This window comes from Ochlerotatus camptorhynchus, unplaced genomic scaffold, assembly GCF_037179485.1.
Source record: "Ochlerotatus camptorhynchus isolate MF236.1 unplaced genomic scaffold, CSIRO-AGI_Acam_v1.1 ptg000291l, whole genome shotgun sequence".
Classification (NCBI taxonomy): Eukaryota; Metazoa; Arthropoda; class Insecta; order Diptera; family Culicidae; genus Ochlerotatus; species Ochlerotatus camptorhynchus.
Window position 1 is genome coordinate 1,360,771 of NW_027040780.1, and position 25,478 is coordinate 1,386,248.

The 25,478-nt window shown below is 39.2% G+C and overlaps 1 protein-coding gene across 4 annotated transcripts in view; it reads left to right on the forward strand.

Annotated features, from left to right (window-relative positions):
• Positions 1–25,478, forward strand: part of LOC135706785 (uncharacterized) — a 286,588-nt gene that overhangs the window by 40,369 nt on the left and 220,741 nt on the right. The window lies entirely within an intron of this gene.

The following is a 25,478-nucleotide window of genomic DNA, read 5'->3' on the forward strand; positions in this document are numbered from 1 at the left end:
TCGTTAGTGATCAGGTCAAAGCTCAAAAACGATAAAAATACCGCTCTGAAATTTTCACCAGTGGAAGATAAGAAATTTCCAAGTGTGAAAAAAAATGGAATAAATTTCATTACTCAGAAAATGGGGTTTCCTACGATACTTGGTTCATGAGTTATAAATTTGCAAAGTTCGTGATGTCCGGGAAAATCCAACAACTATTTTTTTTTAGGTTATATGACTGCACACTCTAGCTGTGCTGTGTGCAAAGTTTCATTACATTCTGAGACTCTTTGGCCCAAACATTTTTGATGATAAAAAATCCCCAGTTGGTTAGATCGAACCCGTATCAAAAACGGAACAAACGGTAATCCAAAAGGTCATAAACTTAATGGCAGCTTTTGAGAAGTTTTGCTTTTGGCCCATTATGCTATGAACGACACAAAGAAACTTCAAGTTGGGAGCGGAAAACTCGTCCAAGCTTACTTTCTTAGAGCAACCAACAATAACCGCTTTTGAACAGACTCAATACGATTTACATACGTATCATGATATGGGGCCCAAACTACGCTACAGTACTCAAGAAGAAGCCTCACATATGCTACGTATAGTGCTTTGATTGTGTAAGGATCGTTAAAGTGCATACTAAATCGTTTGATAAACCCGAGCATGTTATTTACTTTATAGATATTGCTATTGTGATGATCAGCAAATGACAACTTAGTATCGAGAACAACACCTAAGTCTTTGAACTGGTTTCTTACTTAGAGTAATTGTGTCATGAAAAATAGCATGGTTTCTAGTTGACGATATAGAATTACATTTTTTTACATTAAGTTTTAACAAATTTTTCTTACACCAGGAGAAAACGTCAATTTCATGTGGGAATGTTTAAATGTCAGATGCTTTGTTTATATCCACGAAAAGTTTCATGACGTCTGCATAGATTGTAACAGGAAGCAATTTCAAAATGTGTTCTATATCGTCTATATACAGATGTTAACCTTGTGGCATTCCTGATCTAACATTAACTATGGTAGACAAATCAAATCTTACTCTTTGCATTTTCTGTGATAAATATTACACAATCCTCAATACTCAATCAATGTCATGTGCATGGGGTTGAAACCAAACTTGGATAGTTTAAAAAGCAAGGGCGGTATGTCAACTCTGTTAAATGCTTTCCTAAAGTCAGTATATAACGTTGGAACATAGTTATCTTTATCCATTACAGTTAGAGAAAAAGTCAAGTTAGTAGCTGTGGATTTTTCTTTTAACAAACATATGTTGTTTACTAGTAATTAAAGATTTACCCTGTGAGAACAAATTGTCGTTAATAAGGGATTAGAATAGTTTGGGAATGCATGATATTATAGCAATTCCACAGTAATGTGCAATATCAAAATATTTACAAATTTGGGTTAAAAATGATTCCTGAATACTGGACTCCAACGAGGAATTAATCAGCAAAAATAAAGGTCTAGCTAGCTCATTTGAAAGTGATTTTAGAAAAATAGGTGTTAAACCATCTGGTTCAGCACCCTTTGCAGCATCCAAGGTATCAATCAAGAGCACAAATGATTTCATCGTCGGATAAACTATCAACTGTAATGTCCATCATTGGCTCTTGTAGATATGAAAAATATTGATAATCTCGCTCGTTCCTGATCTCATTAGAAGTGTTGCCGGTTTTGCTGTTGAATTGTATTTTTGATTGACAGCTCCTTGATTTCTGTTTCTCTTTAACAAACGTAAAAAAATGATTTTGGGTCTGACCCCATACCCATCTTTGTGAAAATTAACAAAGTTGGAATTTTTACCGTTATCGTGACGGTGACGGAGCATCCGGGCATCCAGCTTCAATTAGAATAGCACGGTGTAGATTCCTCACGCACATAAAGGTTAAACTAATAAAAAACCGGAATTTTTCACTTTTGAATCATACAAACATGGGGCAAAACACCGTTGGGTCATTCGTTCTTCTCAATATTAGTACTTTCCAATCACGCACAGCGTATGTATTTTGTTTTAAACTCGCGTATGAAATACAAAATTAGTCACGTTAAATTTTCCAGCAATACTTCAATCAATGCATTTCCCCCCTTAAAATTGATTTATTTCAGGAAATTTTCTACTGGCTGGATTTAAGCCACATGACTAATCCGAGAAACAAACGGTTTACTCCCTCAAATCAATTACCAACTACTTAGGTCAAACAATTAACAAAGTGCACACTAATTGAGCACAAATCATAACAGCTCCAATGCCATCTTACTGACCCGTCGTTGCTTTGCTGAGGTTAACCGAAAGTAGTTATCTACTCATCACAAAATACCCAGCATGCACTGAGAAAGTTTCCTGCGTGCAAATCTGAATTTAAGGTTTTGGCTCCCTAAGCACTTACGCTAACTGAAAGCAAGCTCCATATGGCTTTTGGACTTCCAGCTACTAAATATACAACAACAGGTGATAGCCGATGGTTATTTGCGCAATCCTCACATTTGTTGGTTTTGCTGCGTGTTGGCCCCTATGATGCATACCTGCCTACCTAGGGTAGGGAACTATTTCGGCATAATCGCGCATTTGCGTTATATCGAGCAGAAACCTCAAATATATCAATGATTTCGACGGGAACGAATTGATCAAACGCTTGATACGATCATTTAGCTCTAAAGCTACAAAACAAAGTCTGCAAGAACGCATAATACGAATATTTACATCCATTCTTCTCACAAACAAAAGAAGCGCACCTAGCGAATCCATTTCAAAAGTCTGCATTGATTGATTCTTTTCATCGTAGCAGCAAAACATTTTCCTGTTGTATTTGACGTTTTGGACGCTAGATAAGAACCTCCTTCATCAAAACTATGTGGTAAAAATAGCACGAAATCTGTTTGTTTAGAAGGGGTTATCATAATAGGAAATCGATCAAAACAGATAGGTCCATTTGAAAAGTTCATCGAGATTTGTTCTGCCTTCATCCGTATACCGAAGTGAATCCAATGAAGTTTCAATGTTTTGTATGGAAATGGAATCAAGAAGCAGTGTTAGATTTTTAACAATACATATCTCATCAATTAGTGACTATATTTCAAATCTAACGGTACGTATGGAAAGGTTAAAAAAAATTTAACAATCATCTTTGATAGAAACATTCCATTTTGTGTTCCAGCCCGTTCGAAAAAGAGAGCTACAGTGCGGGTTGTGCCTAGTATGACGGAAATTAGATATTAACCCTATGTCTTGTAACCTGTTGAGTACCTACGTGCAGACGGGGAGCCGGCGAGGTCTCCGATGCATTTCGACTTAGTATAGGGCACGACCAGAGCCAGCGGTAGTTCTCGATACAACAAATAATCATGCCTGGCAGCAACAGCGACAGCAACGGTGCATAAGTGCGGTCACAAACTTTGCTGCTGTATCTCGAAAGATTTTCAGGGGCGTGATTGGGTAGAAACCGATAACCAACGATCTTCGGCAGACTATGCCTACACCCGCCAACGTGCTTGCCGTCTTGAACAGCTGACTTATGCCCGACCAAAGGTGTACGCCAAGATAGCGCGTTCTAAATAAGCTACTTTGGAAAATAAATCAACACAGACTGTCTCTTGCAGGAGCCGTCCCCCATCTCCTCTACCCCCATACCGTGAAGCTCGGGGCGGGCATTCTATGCTACGCACCGTAAGAAGCACGCTGCTTCACTTTGCCGTATGCAGATTGTGGAAAAATTTAAAGTGTAAAGTAATGACCGGAATAATTGCTCGCATATTTATTTGAGGTACGGGTAGTTTCGAGATTTGCTGCTGCTGTACGACTCGTATCGTAATGTTCGAGATTTGTAGGTGCCTACCGTTGCATAGACACACACACACATACATGTATGTATGCTGCACCGGCAAGCTAGCCAGTGTCGCAAAGGAATTTATGGTGCAGTCAGGGACTAATCTGTTGATGACAAATCGAGCAGTTCGACCCACTGAGGAAGGTGCGATTCGGTCTCAGGTCTCTTTTGCGTGCGGCATGTAAGATCGGATAAATTGGTAAATGTCTTTCACAGCAGGCTAGAATAAAATGTCTGGTGGATGATAAATGTTGTTTTGGGCCGTAATTCTAGTTCAATAAAGTTTTTGATTACCCATACGACAAACTGGAGCTTCTGTTCAAATGCACGGATGCGTTTGGTGTTGGAAATGTCAGCAACGGTAGCCGCATGCGTACAATGATGAAGTCTGGTTCAAATGAGGGCAATTGTACCTGTTTTGTATTTCGTGTATTGCGGGGTTTTGTGTAATAGACAGAAACACAGTGTTATCAACTAAGATTCTAGGAGAAATAGTAGTTATATATATGGGTCATTCCGCGCCAATCCTGATCGGAGCACCCCGCGGCCAAGGGAGCATTTTTTATTTTTCGTGATATTCAAGAAAGCACTGCATTCTTTTGATAGTATCTCTGCAACGAATGAAGCTACAGATAGCGTTGGGTACTGTTCTCATAAGAGAAGTAGTTGTTACATTTGTTTCAGTGTCGTCAGCAAGTGAACAACACCTACGGCGGTTCTGGTGGGGAAACGTCAACAGTAAATGTAATGGTAGAGATATGAGAACACATTTACATAAGTAAACAAAGAACAGAATCTGATGATTGTACATTATCATTATTGTTTACAACCCTATAAATAGCCTCGGCAATAAACATCGCACCGGCGCCGGTGGTGTAGTGGTAAGCAGGCTTGCAATTGCTCATTACAGCTAAAATGCTATTTTTCGGTATTATGAAACAGTGGGATACTATAATGATATTTTTTATTTGTGAGATGCAAGAAGAGGTGGTAAAGTTTGTATATGACATATAAAATTTGTTAAATTTGCTTTCAGAAGGTAACAACTAGCGATTTTATGATCGCTGATTGCTCGCTCATCGCGTTGCTCATCGTTACAGCTAATCGCTAGTTGTGACCTTCTCAAAGCAAAATTGACAAATTGTATATGTCATATACAAACTTTACCATCTCTTCTTGCATCTTACAAATAAAAATTATTATTATAGTATCCCATTGTTTCATAATACCGAAAAATAGCATTTTAGCTGTAATGAGCAATTGCAAGCTTGGTGGTAAGCGTGACTGCTTTCTCACCACAATGTGTCTGGGTTCAATCCCAGCCGAGGTCGATGGGATTATTCTGAGGCATAAAAATCTCTGGTCACGTCTTCCTTCGGAAGGGAAGTAAAGCCGTTGGTCCCGGCCCATGTGTGTTGAATGGGTGCGATATCCTACGCAGGTGTGGAAGCTGCCTTCCTGCACATTCGATTGCCGTCAATGGATGGCAATCGATGTCCGTCGGTGATTGGCACTAGATTGCGGAACAGAGACCGACGTTAAATAAAGGAAAGAAGAAGAATAATAATAAACATCGCAGATTGCAGTTTATAATCAGTGAGTAACTAAACAACAAGTGTCTTATTCCCTTTAGTAGTGATTACTACAACTGGCGACGAGGATGGGATCAGGGACGATAGTAGTGATTTTTGGGTGCTTTTATCCGAGTTTTTATCAGCAGAATAGTGGTTGGCATTTTCCGTCAGTAAGTGGAGCAAAAATTGGAGTGATTAATATCGCGCGCAGGATCAAAGCAGATCCGTGAAAAAGATTGGTGATTTTTTTTAATTCGTGCATTTTTTGCATCGTAAAGCGACGCAGACAGTTTAGTGAGACGATATTACGAAAAATAGTGGCTTTTTGAGAAAAATTTAATTCGTTGAGTTTGAAGGAAGTGAATGTCGAAGAGGAAGAAGCCGGTGGTTGGACTGGCCACAGGAAGCGAATTGACTACAGGCGGGTGGCAACGGGTTGCATCGGACGGATTCTACTGTGAGGTACAAAGATCGCCGTGGGGTCAATCCTCGTCTCGGCCCACAAGGGGCAGGTGAAGATTCCGAGCCGGACTGGACGAAGGCGTAATTTGACGCTCTAGTTACGGAAGGATGATTGCGAACATGGCCATTCAAGCTCGCTGCCAGGTTCAGTGGAGAAGGGTGGACTCCACGCACGCGAAACGAAGAGACGTTTCGAAGATTTGGAACACAGCGAAGAAGAATTTCTGGGGTTTACAGTTAGTCCAGAACCACCCTTACCGGCAAGCAGCGAACTGCATCCAAGAGTGTTGCAACCCATCCAGTGACCAGTTCAGAATTCAGCTTCATCGCGTTCGCCAAGGTTAAGAAGATTGGCTAGGGAAAAAACGAAGAATGTCGATGATAAATATGTTTTTTTTTTTTTTTTTTATTAATTTATTTGTACAGGCTCAATCGAATAAACTTTACAGAGCCGAGTTATCATTTGCATTATACATGATTCATGTCTTAAATCTAGAGTTAAAGGAATTGAACCGATTACTCGCGGTCGTCTCAAGGTTAGTGGAGATTTACAATTTTTTGGATGGGGAAAGGGAGAAGGAGGTTTGAAATATGATTTATTATACAAATATTTAATTAATCCTAAAACATGAACTTATTTCTATTCATCTTGAAGACAAACATAAAAAAAAAAAACTACACGCACAATACACAAACTAAACACAAGGTTAATCAAACTTACAATCTAAGGTTAGTATTCTTAAAGTAAACATATATGAGTTTCATAAACTCCAGATCACGTCTAGCCAAAATATCCCGAACTGGAACATTAGGTTGTCTACCTCGAGCCCGAAGGGAATCGCATAGCTCAGATCTGACTCCACGATGCTCAGCACAAGACCAAAGGATGTGATCGGCGTCTTGGTAACCTTGTCCACATTCACAGAGATTGCTGTCTCCCAGCCCAACACGAAACAAGTGAGCGTTTAACGAATAGTGATTGGACATGAGGCGAGACATCAGACGAATGAAGTCTCGACCCACATCCAACCCCTTGAACCAAGGACTCTTCGACACCTTAGGGATGATCGAGAATAGCCATCGTCCCAAACTTCCTTCACTCCATTTATTTTGCCAGCTGGCGAGCGACTGTTGACGATAAATGAAGAAAAATTCATTGTAGGCGATTTGTCGATCGTAAATATCGCCTTGCATAGCGCCCACCTTAGCAAGTGAGTCCGCCTTCTCATTGCCCGGAATCGAGCAATGAGATGGGACCCATGCAAAGGTGATGACAAAAGATCTTAAAGATAAAGCACTCAGAAGCTCTCGTATTTTCATGAGAAATACGAGGAGTGCTTTACCGGCCTCATGGATCGAATAGCCTCGACAGAACTGAGACTATCCGTAAAAATAAAATAATGATCTGGTGCAAGTGAGGCGATCGTTTCTAGCGTATAATGTATTGCCGCCAGCTCAGCAACATATACGGAACAAGGAGCTTGAAGCATTCGAGAGGCGCTATGAAATTCGTTATAAATACCAAAACCAGCGGACGCCTCTATTAATGATCCATCTGTGAAGAACGATCTTGCGGAATCAACTTGGCCAAACTTTGCAGCGTAAATTGACGGAACAATCATGGAACGATGATGTTCTGGGATCCCACGAATCTCCCGCGTCATGGATAGATCAAAACTAACTGAATTGCCGAAGTCGGAGAAGCATACACGATGGGGATTATGCTGTGAAGGGCTGACATCCTGAGTTATGTACACGTAGTACAATGACATAAAACGAGTTTGAGGGTTTAGCTCAAGAAGCTTCTCAAAGTTTTCGATTACCAGTGGGTTCATAACTTCACAACGGGTGAGGAGCCTGAGGGACAATTCCGAAAACCGATCCGATAGTGGCAACATGCCCGCCAACACTTCGAGACTCATCGTATGAGTCGAGTGCATGCATCCTAACGCGATACGAAGACAACGATACTGGATACGTTCCAGTTTGATGATGTGAGTTTTAGCCGCCGACTGGAAGCAAAAACTACCGTACTCTAAAACCGATAAAATCGTTGTCCGGTACAACGTTAGAAGATCTTGCGGATGAGCTCCCCACCACGTTCCGGTAATTGTTCGGAGAAAATTGATCCTTTGTTGGCATTTTCGTCTCAGATACTCAATGTGGGATCTCCAGGTGCATTTGGAATCGAACCAGACCCCAAGATATTTGAAAGACATGGAATGAGTGATCGGTTTACCCAAAAGTTGAAGCTTTGGTTGTGCTGGGCTATGCTTCCTAGAAAAAACGACCAACTCAGTTTTCTCCGTGGAGAATTCGATACCTAGCTGGATAGCCCAAGTAGACAAATTGTCTAAGGTATCCTGTAAGGGTCCTTGCAGGTTGACCCATTTGGGCCCTGTCGTAGACACTACGCCATCATCTGCAAGTTGTCTCAACGTGCAGTTGTCACTTAGACAATTGTCAATTTCTCTGACATAGAAATTGTACAAAAGGGGGCTTAAACATGAGCCCTGGGGGAGACCCATGTAACTAAATCGAGAAGCTGTAGAGTTTCCATGAGAAAAGCTCATGTGTTTCTCTGACAGCAAATTGTACAAAAAGTTATTAATTAATGGGGAAAGGCCACAAGCGTGGAGTTTGTCTGAAAGGACTTCAACCGATACTGAATCAAAAGCCCCCTTAATATCCAAGAACACAGAAGCCATTTGCTCTTTTTTAGCAAAAGCCAACTGGATTTCTGTGGAAAGCAACGCGAGACAGTCGTTCGTTCCCTTACCCCTACGGAAACCAAATTGAGTATCTGAGAGTAGGTGGTTCGTCTCAACCCATTTGTCGAGGCGAAAAAGGATCATTTTCTCCAACAATTTTCGAATGCACGATAACATCGCGATGGGACGATACGAGTTATGATCTGACGCGGGTTTTCCAGGCTTTTTAATGGCTATAACTCTCACTCGCCTCCAATCATCTGGAACAATATTAAACTCCAGGAACTGACAAAACAAGTTCAACATGCGCCTCTTAGCGACGTCTGGGAGGTTCTTCAACAAGTCGAACTTGATCCTATCAGCCCCCGGAGCCGAATTGCGACACGAAAGGAGCGCGAGTGAGAGCTCTAGCATTGAAAAAGGCTGGCTGATCTCGTCTACCGAATTCGTCGTTTCGCGAGGAATCATCTGTGCCGGCACGGAATCAGGACATACTTTTCGCGCGAACTTGAGAATCCACCGATCCGAGTACTCCTCGCTCTCGTTGTTTGAAGACCGGTTACGCATCCTTCGCGCCGTGTTCCAAAGCGTATTCATCGACGTTTCGCGCGATAAACCGTCCACGAATTGCCGCCAGTATCCGCGTTTCTTGGCTTTGATGAGGCTCTTGAGTTCGTGTTCAAGAGTCGAGTACGCTTCGAAATACTCGGGTGTTCCGCGTTTCCGGAAAAGCTTAAACGCGTCGGACTTTTTACGATAAACCTCAGTGCATTGCTGGTCCCACCAAGGGGTAGGAGGTTTCTACGAAAAGACGTTCCTGGAACCGGCCGAGTTTGAGCTCGAAGCGCGCTGTCCAAGATCAGATTGGAGAGGAAGTTATATTCCTCCAACGGTGGAAGCTCTTCTACCGACGACACGGCTTCATCTATCGCGGTCTTGAACGTTGTCCAATCGATATTACGGGTGAGATCGTACGCGACGTTAACGGATTCCGACGAATTGAACCCACTGGCAATCGAAATTTTGATCGGCAAGTGATCACTACCGTGGGGATCCTGGATCACATTCCACGTGCAATCCAACGATAATGAATTAGGGCAAAGTGTGAGGTCTAATCTACTTCCATTTGAGGATGGACCAGCCAGACGTGTTACTTCTCCATTGTTAAGAATTGTCATATTGAAGTTATCACAGAGGTCATATATCAAAGTAGAACGGTTGTCATCATACAGTTCCCCCCAGCCTGTACCGTGGGAATTAAAATCTCCCATAATCAACCGTGGAGTAGGAAGAACTGAACAGATATCTGAAAGTTGTTTTTGACTAATCGAAACTCGGGGAGGAATATACACAGAAGCAATACAAAGGCTCTTGCCTTTAACAAAAGCCTGACATGCGACAACTTCAATACCTAGAAATTGTGGAAGATTCACTCTATAGAAGGAATGGCACTTTTTGATCCCCAAAAGTACTCCTCCTCCACGCGAATCCTCACGATCCAGTCGAATAATGTTAAAATCATGAAAAGGAAGATCGATATCTGAAGAGAGCCAAGTTTCACATAGAGCAAATGCATCACAATCATTATTGTGAACCAAAAACTTAAACGATTCTATCTTAGGAATAAGACTTCGACAATTCCACTGTAGAACAGTGATCAAATCCCCGACCTCGTTTGGAAAATTATCCATCGAAGGAGATGATTGCTGCAAGGAGGGGCCACTTCAATGTCAACTGCTTCAAGAGGGTTTTCACAGTAGGAAGCATTGCTAGAACAATGCTTTTCAGAGGATCAGAAATATCGAGGTAATTGAGGATACTGTCCACAATGTTATCAAATGAGAACAACCCAGATGAAGAAGGGGCTTGTGTTCTGAAAATTGGGGCATCGGGGGTTTTGGATGTCCCCGGGAGAGGTGGAAAATCCTGGGTATAATCAGTTCTGCGGAATCCAGGAGGAGTAGAAGTCTCCTTTTTTCCACCACTCCTTGATTTGGGCAAGCTGATTTGAGGTTCTTGATCTGCAACTTTCCGCGAACGGATGCGTTTTCGTTTCCGGGCAGAACCTTCCGGAAAACTGAAAGAAACTCCCTCCTCAGCCAAGTCAGAGCCAGACTCGTCATCTGACAAAAGAGCGAAGGGATTTGTTTCGTTGGTCGATGGCTTGGCTGTCTTAAGCATTTCTGCAAAAGACCGCCTGGAACGTTCTTTAAGAGAGCGCTCTAGTTTTTCCCCGCGTTGTTTGTACACCGGGCATGACGAGAGACCATGAGGAGCTCCCTTACAGTACACGCATTTTGGTGCAGTGACTGTGCAGGCGCCATCCTCGTGCTTCTCCCCGCATTTGGAACAGCGTGCCTTGCTGCCACAGTGGGACGCCGTATGTCCCAACTGCTTACAGTTTTGGGATAAATATGTTTATTTCCAATGATTTTTCATGTGTGAATTTGAAACTTTCGAAATGAATAAGGATTATGAATTTCAGTTTATTTCTTGATAATTGTCCGGTCGAAATTTACATATTATAAAGAGTTTGAATTAAATATGATTATCAGGTTAAAGGTGAAGGTATTGTTACATTTGTTTCAGTATCGTCAGCAAGTGAACTACGCTGACGGCAGTTCTGAATGGGAAACGTTAACAGTAAATGTAGTGTTAGAAATATGAGGACATTTACATAAGTAAACAAAGAACAGAATCTGATGATTGTAAATTATCATTATTTTTTACAACCTTATAAGTAGCCTTGGCAATAAGCATCGCAGATTGCAGTTTATAATCAGTGAGTAACTAAACAACAAGTGTCTTATTACCTATAGTAGTGATTACCACAGTAGTCAAGAAATTTAAATACGCAACCATTATTTCTTTTTATTTCTTTACAGAACTGTATCACGCAAACCAAGAACACTATCGGGAAGGGCAGAATTTCCCCTACCCAATGGTGTTCTTGGTTTGCGTTGGCGTACTTCGGTTCACACGCAAAAGAGCCTTCCAAGTTTTGTTTACTAAACATGATAGGCCCTTTTCAAATGTTATTGTTCATTATTTTTTCTTTTACATGTTTCAAGGTTCGTGTGTTTAAATTTATTCCATCAAAATTTTATGTTCATTCGAAATTTCACCTTCAAGCATCAGAAGTTCTTTCTAGTTTTTTCAACCAGTTGAAGAAGAGAAAATATGTATGTTTCAAATTGTTCAACATAACGATAGGAAACAAACAACATCGTGCCTTAAGATTGAAGGTGAAGTTACAACCGATTGCAATAAAATAAAGAACTAATCTCTTTTCGAAGGCAACGAGAATGGCTCAGGTTCTTCTGATTATCAATCTATTAATTTCATGACGAGAGGATTAAACAATGAATGAAAATAATTTTTGATAAGACCAGAACAAGAAGAAGAGAAGTTACCAAACGTTTTAAGCAATCCATCCAAGAAAAAAGTTAAGGGCTGTGTCCCAAGCACGATCGCGTTTTGACGAAGGACCACAAGATTGTTGTTTGCTTAATTATTTAATTAATAATTACAAAATTATTGATTAATAAATTTCATTCTAAAATAAACAAACAATTCAAAATTTGGAAATTAGGTGACATTAAACATCCTTAATTGAATTCAATTTCAATATTCCCATCCAAAATTAGGTTCCAATTAGGTTCCAATTTTCACGCATTTCATTTAACAAATCGGTTTAAAATACGTTTAAGTCCGTCACACCACATTATTACACTTTGATGTTGCAGTATTATGACAAATAAAGTTTGTCCTTTATCTGTGTTCAAACAAAAATGTAATGATTGTTGAATCTGTAATTCAAGAAATTTAAAGTCAATCCAATTGTTTCATATTAACATATTTTTGTGAGTTTGAACTGATTGATCCTTGTTTACACAAGACATAGGGCTGTATTTAAATTTGCAAACATTATGGTACCATTTTGCTAAGTCTATGTCAAGGTTTGTTTCGTTGATGTACGCCATTAACGATGCAAATCGAATACTGACAAATCAATGCGTTACATTCGTGTTATCTCCATTTCACAAGTAATGACGGAAGTCCAATAACAGTAGATTAAATGAAAGTTGAAGACAAAGCAAAGTTCCAGTTGGGACGCAATAACTATGAAGAAATGAAATGAATTGTGAATTGTGTACTAAACTGTGCACCATCCAATATGTCTTGTGCATCTGAACAACTCGGCCAAAGGTGGCAAGTCACTTATTAAACTGGTGATGAAATTTTCAACTAAACTTGCCACCACACAATAGGTCTTATAGATCTGATCAACTTTTCCAAAAACATTAGTATCATATGTTACTAGTGATAAGTGACTTTTTCGAATGAGATACGATAGGTTTTGGTCATTCAGAACAACTTCACGCTACTGCAGGCTGCAAACTTCTATATAGTCGTACTTTCAAGTTAGAGCAAGCAATAAGATGTCAAATTGCACAATAGCGTCACCTGGTGAATGAATTCTGAACTGAGATGCCCACCATCCACTAGGTCATATTCATCAGAACAATTTTGTCCAAGACCGCTACCTTCTATCGAGTCTAAGTCGCAAGTTAAAGCAATAAGAAGTTAAAACGTATACTAGTGTGATGTACACCATCCAATAAGTCTCCTGCATTTGTAAAACTCAAAGACAGAAACCTTCTAAGATATCGTTATGCAAATAATTTGAAAACAAATGGCATATTAGTGCCACCTAGAAGACGAATTCTGAACTCAACTGTTCACCTTCCAATCTGAAAAGCTTTGATGCAGACCTCAACCCAGTGATGTCATGGTAAATTTGAAACTTTTAACTCATTGTAGGAAATAAAGATAAATAATGCTTATTTCAAATAACTCGTTACCCTGGAGCAGGCATGGATAATCATTTGCATTCATTTACATCCATTTACGGAACACATTCATTGCCACTAGCTTTTTACATCAACAGAATTCCGCAAAATGGTGTATGGAGCTTTTGAAGGTTTTGTTATTGGCCACAACTTTTGTTAAAAATTCAAATCCGTATCTCTGCATGACGAACCAGAACAAACAGAATCCACTACTGTTTTTCAGTGAATGTATTTTACCAATTAGAACCACTCTAATTCATGATGCATCAGATTTACAGATTTGAGTTCTTAACAAAAGTTGTAGCTAATAACAAAACCTATAAAAGCTCTTTACATCATTTTGCGGAATGCTGTTGATGAAAAAAGTTAGAGGCAAATGAATGTAAATGAATACATGAAATGAATGTAAATGAATGCATGAAATGAATGTGATGGTTTCCCATGCCTGCCCTGGAGAGCTACCAGTTCTAACCATCATGACATCACTTAAAATCGAAGAAAGTTGGGTAACTTACAGAGTGAGTCAAATTTTCCACAAAAATCTACTCGAATATGGCGAAAATAAAGAAAAAAAGAAAAAAATTACTCAGTCTACACGGCCGATAAAAATAACTCAGTACCTGACTTGAATTCAACACACAATTGCATTGAATTGTCTAGCGCCATTGGGCACTGTAGGGATACCTGTTAAACTAATTCAAAGTGAGTGCCGTTTGAATGCAATTTTAGCTATTGAATGGGGTTCTACGCTATTCCATTCCTAGAAAGTCGAGGAATAACTTACTCATTCACTATGTACCCCCTTTTTTGCAGTTTTGATTCAAATTAGTCTCAACTTGGAGTTACTCTGTGACCGTGTACTAGTATACTCATAGACTTAAAAGACGAAAAATTTGTATTATATTTTATAAGCAGATTTTTGAGGAAAATCGATGAAAATTTTACTCACTCAGTAAGTAACCTCACTTTTTACTATTTGAGAGGAATCCTGCTCAATTTTGAGCTAGTATCATCGGCCGTGTACGACGTCTAACGATGTGGCAACCACTACATCCACTGACGATCTCAAGCAAAACTTATAAATGAGCTCTCTCATAACCTTGCAACCAGTCGTCTGTTTCTGTTCTCTCGATAGTCATAGCAAGCAAGAACGTGATTGGTTGATTGCGGCCTAAAAGTTTGATAAATTTTCCAAAGCTTACTAATGATCAATTACCATAATCTTACCAACCAAATCTTACAGCAAATCTGAATTAAATGATGTGAAATGAATTGAAATCCATCAGTAAATGGCCAAGTAATAAGCGTTTAAAACCTAACACTATTTCGTGACACATTTTTTTTGATTTGCACTCCAGTATAGTTTACAAAGACTAACACGATTTTAATTAATCGTTTGGTTCGACAAGGATGTCCACTTAGTACGGTTCTTTTCGTATTCTATTTAGTTCAATTGCTAGCTTTGCTCTCGGGTGCAATTGCAGGAATTTTGTTTGATTGATCTGGTGGTTTATGTAGACGTCTTATAATTAAACATCGGATTGAATTTGTAAACGTTTCCCATATAATGACTGAGGAAGCAAGGATTAGTTTAAACAATAAAAAATCGTATTTTTTGAGCTACTTTATACGACTTACAAATCAATACTGATAATATTCATCAAGAGATAAATATATAAGGTGTGACTTTTAAAACTTCTTGGAAAGGAACTACACACCAAAAAATTCTGAATTTTACTGGCGATGTAAACATCCATGCATGCAAACATTCATACATGTAAACTTCCTTTTCACGTAAACTAGCAGCTTGCAAGAAATGTTGCAAACAAAAGTGGACAGTTGCATACAATGTATGGAATATTGCATAACATGTCTCATAAATTTACACGATCTATAATCTAAACTTGTATGATATATGACGCTCCCTTTATGTGCATCGTAGTAACGGAAATTTACACTACTTTTTTTTAGCTGTGTAGTTTAAGGGTTTATGATATTCAATTGAACACGATATTTTTGGAAAATTTAGAAATTTATGCATCATTAAAAAATATGTATCCTAAACTCATACATTTTCCCCAAATTGTGGAAAATGTGTCAGATAATTTCAGTTCCTAATAAATTAATTGCAAAAGTATCGAAAATTATAGGTAATTATTTACGAAGTTTCGTGTTTCATGTGCTTATATGACTAACAAATCAATACTGATAATATTCAAAACGTGGGTGAGATAAAAATATTGGGTGTGACTTTTAAAAATTCTTAGGTTGGAACTGTTTTACGTGTTTATGATATCCAATTGAACATTATTAAAACCACGTCCTCATTCATACAACAAATGAAATGACAGTTCTTGCAATCGACTGCAGCGAACAAGTTTGTTTTTCAATGAATGCATAACTCAAGAACGGTTCGTCCGATTTGAGCTGTTTTTTTGTTCTGTTCATCTTCTCCCAAGAAACATTTTAACAACAAGAAAATTGGATTTTTTTTAGGATAATTGGAAAAGTCGGAAAACTATCTTCTCTTCTTCTATATATAAAACACAGTGACATACATGAGACCACGAATGTTCGATAAAAAACAAATTATTTAGGGTAAAACCGTGAATGCTCGAAATTGTTTAAAACAAAAATTCAATTTTGAGCGGGATGAAGTTCACCGGGTCTGCTAGTTTTTGTATAAAACCCTCACGAGGTGATTTTCTAGACGCAATGCATTTGGGGAAGCAAACTATGTTCGAAAATTAAACTAACATAAAAATGACTAATTTATAAATAAAAACCTTCCGGCGGCCACATTACAGAATCTGTTCATGTTGCGAAACATTTCAAATTCTGCATACTTTTCATGTAAATTAAAATAGAATCTCAACGGCGCCGGTGGTGTAGTGGTAAGCGTGATTACCTCTCACCCCAGCAGGCCTGGGTTCAATCCCAGTCGGCGCCGCCGGGATGTTCTGAGGCATAACATCTCTGATCACGCCTTCCTTCGGATGGGAAGTAAAGCCGTTGGTCCCTGGTTCATGAGTTGATGGGTCGATATGTAGGGTCCAGGTGTGGGAGCTGCCTTCCTGGCACGTCGGTAGCATTGGTGCTCAGCACGGAAAACAAGATCGACGAAAAAAACAAACCAAAGGAAAAAAAAAAAAAAAAAATAGAATCTTACATTTCCCGATTGGGTGAAGCTTCTGCACTTATTAATAAATCTTATCATATGGTGTGAGTAGATCCACATCTGCCATGCCTTTGCATTCTAAAGTAAGGTTCCATCGGAGCAAATCAATCGGTCAACAACCTGGCCCGAAGTCAAAAGTGCCAATGCAATGACCTCCGGATTGAAAAAAACATAATACCTTTAATAAAGAACTGAATTAGCAAACCAATTTACCATAACTCATTTTTCCAGCTGCTTTGCCCAATTACTCGCTTAAAGCTGAACTCTGGGCTGACCATTCTTCCCCTTCAGCCACTACTGATGAATGGCTTTGCCGCATATTCTATGCACGAGAAGGTGAATCAATCGAATCGGTTGATCGATCGATTCACCAGAAGCTGAGTGCTTTTCGTTCGTTTGTCTGTCTCGCTATTATCTACTCTTTTGATGCAGCGAAACAAGCTCGGGGGAATTCTGACCTGAATTGTGTTAATGATGAGATGAAAATTGATTTTAAGATCTATTGATTAGCTCTAACATATGTTTGGCCAGACGGAGGAATGCGCAAGGTATCTTTTTTTTTGGGTGATTAGATTAAGGTCAATACCAACGTCTGGGCGTAGCGCATAGTTTACTTTCACTAAACTTGTTATAAACAACAACACACCCTATTGCACATTCGATTTTTTTTGCCTTCTGAGTCAGGCTTAATCCAATAAGGCCTGTCCAGACCGCAGAAGCATTCACTTGGTTGTGTACAAACACGAATTTGGGGTTACTGAAATTTCGCAAGCACTTGGATCAGGTTTCGATAAATAACTCTGTCGCGACAGGTAGCACAGACACTGGCTTATATGCACTGAGGTCGCTTAAGGCCCCAATTTGACGAGATGTTATGGGTTTGATCTAAGCTGGCAGTACTAGGCAGTGGCGAGAGATAAAGGAGCGACGAAAGATTAATTATGTGGTGCATTGGGCGCACGCAGGTCACCTCGAAAATGGGTTACCACCGTACCGTGTGTGCATTCGGATGCCCCGGAGGGAGATGACTGTGAGGGCATTCAGAGTCGCACGTGTAGTCTGTCAAAACACCATGGCTGCGGGCAATCGAGCACCAAGTAAGCATGTCATTCTCGATCTGCTGGTTTGCTGGTAGGAGTTTTCGAAGCAGGTTTACTGTCAGACCACGCCGAAGCACAAAACGTAGAGGGTATAATTATTACAATTGGCTCGGTTGGTTCCAATTTCGCAATTGTGTTGACTCTGTTTGTGCGATTTAGTGGTTCACATATTTAAGAATTGTATTGTTTCGTACCTTTTCATCGGTGTTTAAAGGTGTTTAATTTTCCAAGTGGAGTGCTAAATCGGGGTACGTACACATTTTTTTTTGTCTTGTGCCTAATTCGTTTTAACCAGAGCCATCTTTCCTTATGATTTAATTTAAGTCAACGCCTTGACATTGACAGCGTTGCCGGTGGTGTAGTGGTAAGCGTGATTGCTTCTCACTCCAAATGAGGCCTGGGTTTAATCCCTGTCGTTGGTCCCCGATCAATGAGTTGATAGGTCGATATGTAGGGTCTAGGTGTGGGAGCTGCCTTCCTGGTGTCGGTAGCATTGGTACTCAGTACAGAAATCAAGATCAACGGAAAACAAATTAAGGAAAAAAAAAACGAAGTAACATTGAAACGGTCAGGGAATAACATAAAACATATTTTTTAAATTTTTCATGTTCGTTTTATCAATTTCATTACCAGATAAAAATGCACGTTCCTTTCTCTTAATACTAATCATAAGATTTTTTACAACGTTTCGACCAACTTTTTTTTTTGTGTGGAGATCCATTTTTTCTTCATATCTTCCTTTGATTGCCAGTACTTCTGATGGCCCAGTACTCCTCAATTGTCCGCAGTTCTGGTGCGTTCGGGAGATTGAGATGCTCGAAATTTACCTCCTTAGCCTTGTAACACTTCAGAACATCTTTCGAGTAATGTCACGAGGCTAAATCCAGCCAGAAAATCGTAGGACTTTTGTGTGACCTCAGAAGTGGAAGTAGACGCTTTTGGAGGCATTCCTTTAGGTATACTTGCCCATTGCCCGTCCCGGTTGTCACGAATGGAGTGCTTCGCTTTCTCTTTTAGGAAAACTTTTTTTTCCCTAGATTTGTTTTCCGTCGATCTTGTTTTCCGTGCTGAGCACCAATGCTACTGACGCCAGGGAGGCAGCTCCCACACCTGGACCCTACATATCGACCCATCAACTCATGAACCGGGGACTAACAGCTTTACTTCCCTTCCGAAGGAAGGCGTGATCAGAGAGGTTATGCCTCAGAACATCGCGGCGGCGAAGACTGGGATTGACCCCAGGCCTGCTGAGGTGGGAGGCAAACTTTGACATCTTCTGATTTCTAACGTCCTCAGGGACATCGAACTTCTGATGAGCAGCGAAGAACAGGAGCCCCGGAAACTCCCGGAAGTCTGCTTTTACATACGTCTCGTCATCCATAACGAAATAATGCGGTTTCGTTAACATCTGGGTGTAGAGTTTCCGTGCACGTGATTTCCCCACCGTATTCGGCCGTTCATCATGTTTCGGAGCTTTTTAGACTTTGTACGTATGTAGTCCTTCACGTTTTTTCGCATCTTGCACGAAAGTTTTGCTTAAATGTAGGTTTTTCGCCACATCTATAACTGAACTGTTTGCATCCCTCTTGAAAGCTTGAACTAAATATCCTTTGCACTATACGGAGATTCTTTTTGGACACTATTTTCCTTCCGATCGATGGTCAAACGTTAGTAGTACCGATTTAGAACACGAGTTACCGAAGATTGTACCAGTTCCAGCTTCCTGCTGATGGCACGATGAGAGAGATTTGGATTTTGCGTCACTTCTGTTCTTCCGACTGTATCTTTGCAAGGATTGCTCAGCTGCTAAAGCAACTTACACAGTGTAAACAATTTACATTTAACTAATTTCACCCAAAATTTAAATAGAAAATTCCTAATGGGTAAAAAGTTACAGTCATTTGAAAATGATGCCATTTGATTACGTACACTCTTTATAATTATAAAGTTACGTATTTTTGCTTTTCAAAACAGTAAAAAAATAAAAAAATTAATCAGTTGAGGAATGATTGAGTTACTCATGATATTATGCGGTCACTTACCGAAAGTCGTTTTTATTAAAAACAACTCTAAATTTAGGGGGTAGTAGAACCATTTAAAATGTGATTTCATGATGCAAGGGCTGTTCAGTTTATTAAACGGACAACGAAAATAGTCTATAGCTTTTTAATTTTTCGTATTGTATTGTAAACGTCGGTCTCTGTTCCACAATCTAGTGCCAATCACCGACGGACATCGATTGCCATCCATTGACGGCAACCGAATGTGCAGGAAGGCAGCTTCCACACCTGCGTAGGATATCACACCCATTCACAATACACATGGGCCGGGACCAACGGCTTTACTTCCCTTCCGAAGGAAGACGTGACCAGAGATTTTTATGCCTCAGAAAAATCCCACCGACCTCGGCAGGGATTGAACCCAGACCCATTGGGGTGTTAGAAAGCAGTCACGCTTACCACTGCACCACCGGCGCCGGCTAAGAGCTATATATTGTTGCTTGTGATTAAATTCATGCTCCTAGTGGATTAGGGTAAACGCACCAAATAGAGGAGGTACATTAGTGCAATGGGTTCCTATAGTGGTTTATGAAGTCTCCATAAACCAGTATAGGAACACATTGCATTAACGTCCCAAGTAACCAAAAGTTCCGCATTCAACGATTAAAATCACTTCCAAGTTCCATAAAGTTCAAATAAAGTTCCGACAGAACTTTCAAGTTCCATAAAGTTTAAATAAAGTTCCTACAGAGCTTTCAAGTTCCATTAAGTTCAAATAAAGTCCCGACAGAACTTCCAAGTTCCATAAAGTTCAAATAAAGTTTCGACAGAACTTTCAAGTTGCATAAAGTTCAAATAAAGTTCCGGCAGAACTTTCAAGTTCCATTAAGTCCGAATAAAGTTCTGACAGAACTTCCAAGTTCCATAAAGTTCAAATAAAGTTGAGACAGAACTTTTAAGCCACATGAAGCAATCCGCACAAGTCTTTATTAGTAACAAAATTTAATGAACGTAAATATGAAAGGATCAGTGGTCCGAATAAATTAATTCCTTTATTTATGCAGTGCATCCATATTCTATCCAAATATAAAAAAAAATAAAGAGTAATTTCCTGGAATTACCCGTGTATTTGGCATGCTACGATTGCTAACTACTGCACCACAAGTGTGTTGGAATACCATGCGGGCAAACACCAATTTAAAATTCATCAAGGTGTTGTGTTTCGTATTCATGTCAGTAAGCTGGCACTGAAAACTCCAACAGTAGGCGGGACAACAGCTCACTTTAATATATCTCAGATGACGTAGCGGGTCGTGTTGGGGCTCTCTTGCAGAAGGACTGGGTTTAATTCTTCAAACAGCTCCAATTCTACTACTAATGCTGATAAATCAATACACATTAAATACCTGTCTTTAGAAATAACATTCATAAAAGTGCAAACTAAATGTTGAATTTTGGTGTAGAGGACAAAAACCTATTTTAATTTATTTTCTAAAAGTTCCGTTCAAGTTCCGCCAGACGCTGCTTAGAATGCTCTTCAATGGTACCGGAACTTTCAAGTTATTATAACGACTTAAAAATCAGGCTGCTTAGAATTCAAAAGACCACCTTCAACCAAGCTGCTTAAGCCACAAATAGCCTTTTATCAGAACTTTTGGTTACTTGGGCGTACCTCCACAATTGGTGCGTTTACCGTTGCGCGTTTCTGAGTGGCGCATTGCTTAGTTCGGTTCAATAAAAATTAAACCTTTGAAAATGGGTTGGAGCGTCTTTGTGTGAATGCAATAATGACAAAAAGTTAAGAGATATATTTCTGAATATTTCTAGTTCTAATTGCTCAATGTGTGCTTAAGAGCCAGAGAAATTCAGACATTAAGCTATGCAATGCAAATTTAGAATTATAATCCTGCTTGGATGGACGCATGTTTGATTACTTGAAGTAGGGGATTATGGTTAAATATTGAGCCCAGGGTCACATGGACCAACATTTATAACCTTGTGAAAGCACAACTCTGAATATAAAATTTTCGATTATGCTGATGGAAAGAAAGTGGGGGGCAATTCCAAACCTGCTTAATAGTACTTCGAATAATAATGTGCCCAAGCTCTATGATAGTCGTGTGTTAGCGTTATATAGCAAAATTAATCCAAATAGCGGGCTTATTGGTTACCTTTTAACTAAAAATTTGGGTTTTATGAGGGTTCTGGAGACCTTGAGTCAGACTTGAAGAGTGCTTTGAGACCTCAATGAAACTGGCAATGTTACTTGGTCCGGGATGTGCAATACGTGCTTTTGAACGATTTCCCACAGGAGGTATCCCGCTGCGATTAAGCGTTTGGTTAAACGTGATATTCATACACTCAAAAAATTCCACACGTCACCACCATGTGCCTCACACTTAATTTTGCACTTATTGTGAAATACATCCATTTCATGTGTGAATCTTATGGTGTGGTGCTGCAGTTGTCTTCGTTCGATATCACTGGCTCACGGGTTTTCTCATATATGAGGCTGGTTGATAAGTAGGAATTCACAATGTTTCAGTTTTCAATGTTTACCACATCTCATTGAAATGCAAAACACATCTGTTTTGAACAGTAGTGTGATTTAATGTGCAATACACTTGAATTGATAGAGAAAGATTATCAACATTTCAAAGTATGAAACACAAGAAATCAACGCGTAAAACCATGGTGAAATACACTTAAAATAAATGTGATTGTGAATATGAAATATCAAGTGTTTAAACACTTCGATCAGACGTGTGGACTTTTTTGAGTGTAACAAATGTTCAACGGAGATGGGTATTGAAATGTGCATGGGGAATATAGGTTATAACGGGGGATTAAAGACAAGTGTTTCATATAAGCGGAAATATCCCTAACGGAAAGTCCAGAAACAGTTGTAACACTTTTAGTTCATAGTTTAAATGGGGTTTTGGTAAAAATGTATAAGAAAATAACACCCCTTCCCTCTTTTGATCATTGAATTGGTTCATTATAAAGACTGCAACGCGCAAAAATTAATCGACAAAAAAATCGTTTCTGTCAGTCAAAATTCATATCATAAAAATCTTCTTATTTTTCGCTTGGTAGTTCAATTCATATATTTAAAGGAAAAACTAATCGTTTATTCTTTTGGTTTGCCAAATTTGAACTGCCGTGCCTTCCGCCTAACCCCTTCCGTTAAATTTTGCACAGTGGTCTCATCGACCTTATTCGCCGCCGAGCGCCAGTTAAATTTAAACTGCTGCTCGTTTTCCATGGATTTATTAGTTTTTTTGAGATTACGTTTGACCAAGGCCCAAAACCGTTCGTTAGGGCGGAGTTCTGGGCTGTTGGGAAGGTTGTGGTCTTTGGGTACTCAACTCCCAAATGGAACATTTCAGGTTTTATTATGCATTTTTAACAGAAATACACCACTTTGAAGTTGACACATTTTTGCGCGTTCCAGACTTTATCAACGGAATTTTTTTAATCATCTGGGTGCTTTCATATGGATAATTTACAAATATATTTATACGAAAGTATGTTTGCCAATAAGAAAGTTACTCATCGCTGAGTTCCTGCACTTGTTGCGATTTATGAGCTAACTAAACTTAAATTTGGGTCATTCTCATTGGCCGTGTAGATTAATTACGTTTGTTTTGAAAATCTGTGCTGTCACGTATGAGCAAAATGAACAAATCAGTTCATTATAAATCAATGAACTGATTTGCGTGAGCGTTTGTCGATATTCTCCAGTACTTGCTTATCTAGCCCAAAATTGTCAAAAGAGATCCTTAATAACAAAATAATCAAATTGATTTAGGCCAAAATGATTATTTTGAATATTTTTAACCCCAGAGCCTAAAACATCGATATTATCGTCAATTCAGCATGAGGCAATAATTTTCACGTTCTACAGCGTAACATTGGTGTAAAATGAAAATAATCATATTGCATTTGATCTTCAATTTCATTCTCACCAAGATGAATACGAATATAAATATTGACAACAACACAGACGAGAATGAACATCCAGCCACGAATCCTGCCACGAATGAACAAACCTAAATGTTGACTTCGATATTCAGAGGTTGCCTTGATCAAGCTACTGTTCAAATTCAAACATTCAAATTCATGCAGGTAGTTGGTCTATATGATAAGGTTATCTTCATTTTCAGTTGAATGCAGCATAAGTGTTTTTTTATGAACACTGGTTGCCACTGCCATATAAAGTGTTGAAACATAAAAATGGCAGGAATGTTCTAAAATTGTGAAAAAATTATAAAATCAACATAAAAAATCAAAATTTTACAGGTATGCTGCGATAAACTGGACCTTAAAACACCTTTAAATTGGATTTAAATCTCAACTATTCTGAAAATAATTTGTCTTATTTTAATACAGCGATTCTCAAACTTTTGCGACCCACTTTGATAAACTCCAAAAGCTCGCAACCCACCAATATGAAATACAGAATGCTAAAATTACTTTACAATTACAATTCAAAATGACTTTAAAATGGCAAAAGTAAAACCTTAAAACTGAATGGTTATCTAAAACCCAAAAACAACGACAAAATTGTGCTAAACGCCAATTCAATCCATAAAAGGCCTAAATGGGCAAACATGGGTTATAAACACTTAAAGGGTCTTCAAAATGCATGAGTAAGCATAAAACGACAGAGTAGTATTAAAACTAAATTTATCCGAATCATTACAATGGCTTCAAAATGGTTTTTTTTTAACGGTAAAACGTTCTGCAAACACTCAAAATAGTATAAAAATCGCCAATCTCAAAAACGTAAAAACGCCAAATATGATCTAACAACCTAGAATTGCCAAAACGGCTTTAACTCACACAGATGTCCTAGAATAGTTCTAAAAGTGCCAAAATGTCATTAAAATAACCACGAAACGACAAGTTCATAATGGTCTAAAGACGCAAAAATGCTCAAAATTCTAAGTTCCAAATTTACTTTACGTCGGTTCACGACAACCACAATGACATTAAAATCTCCAAAATGGCCTGAAACTAGCCAAAATAGCTCGCAAAATAGTTCATAAATTTAACAGTCCTGAAAATGCCTAAATAATTAATCTAAAAATCGCAAAAATAGCATTGCAATTCGTAAATAACTCATGCTCGGAGTGTTAAACTAAATTGCATCTTAATGTATCAATGTGCTTACCACACAACTTACATGTTCGTTCCCGTGTCTGCTGATATCCACATATTTAATTACTTTCCTCAGTGAAGTCAGTGCTTATAAGTTCGCATTTCTTCTTATGTTCATTGGAACACAAGCCTGTATGGTCACGTTAAGGTTTGAATCTCCCTAATTTCAAATAACACAATACGATCATCCAAGGCTACAGCCCTTCCATTGCGGCTTCATTAAGACACTTTTGTCTTTGAATACGACAATATAGAAGCCTAGATCTAATGTGTGAAACCATTGGGAAAGGTTCACCGAGTGTCGATTGTTGGTCCCGCACTACCGAATCAGTTAGTTTCCCCTTTCCTACCCACCATCGTCAGTGGAAAAGTAGAAAATTGTGTCATGTTTAGACGATTTTTAGGGGTGATTTGGAGCGTTAAAATTAAGGCGAGGGGCAACCGCACATGTCTGGCTATAATAGTTGGTGCTGTTGGCAGTCGACAGCCACGCATCCACCCTGGGAGGGGGCTTTAATCGAATCGCAGAGGGTATTTAAGAAGGATAAAAAGCTGCTCGTCTGGATTACTGTACTTTTTTGCCTCGGGCAAGGCCTCGACAAATCTTGCACCATTCAACA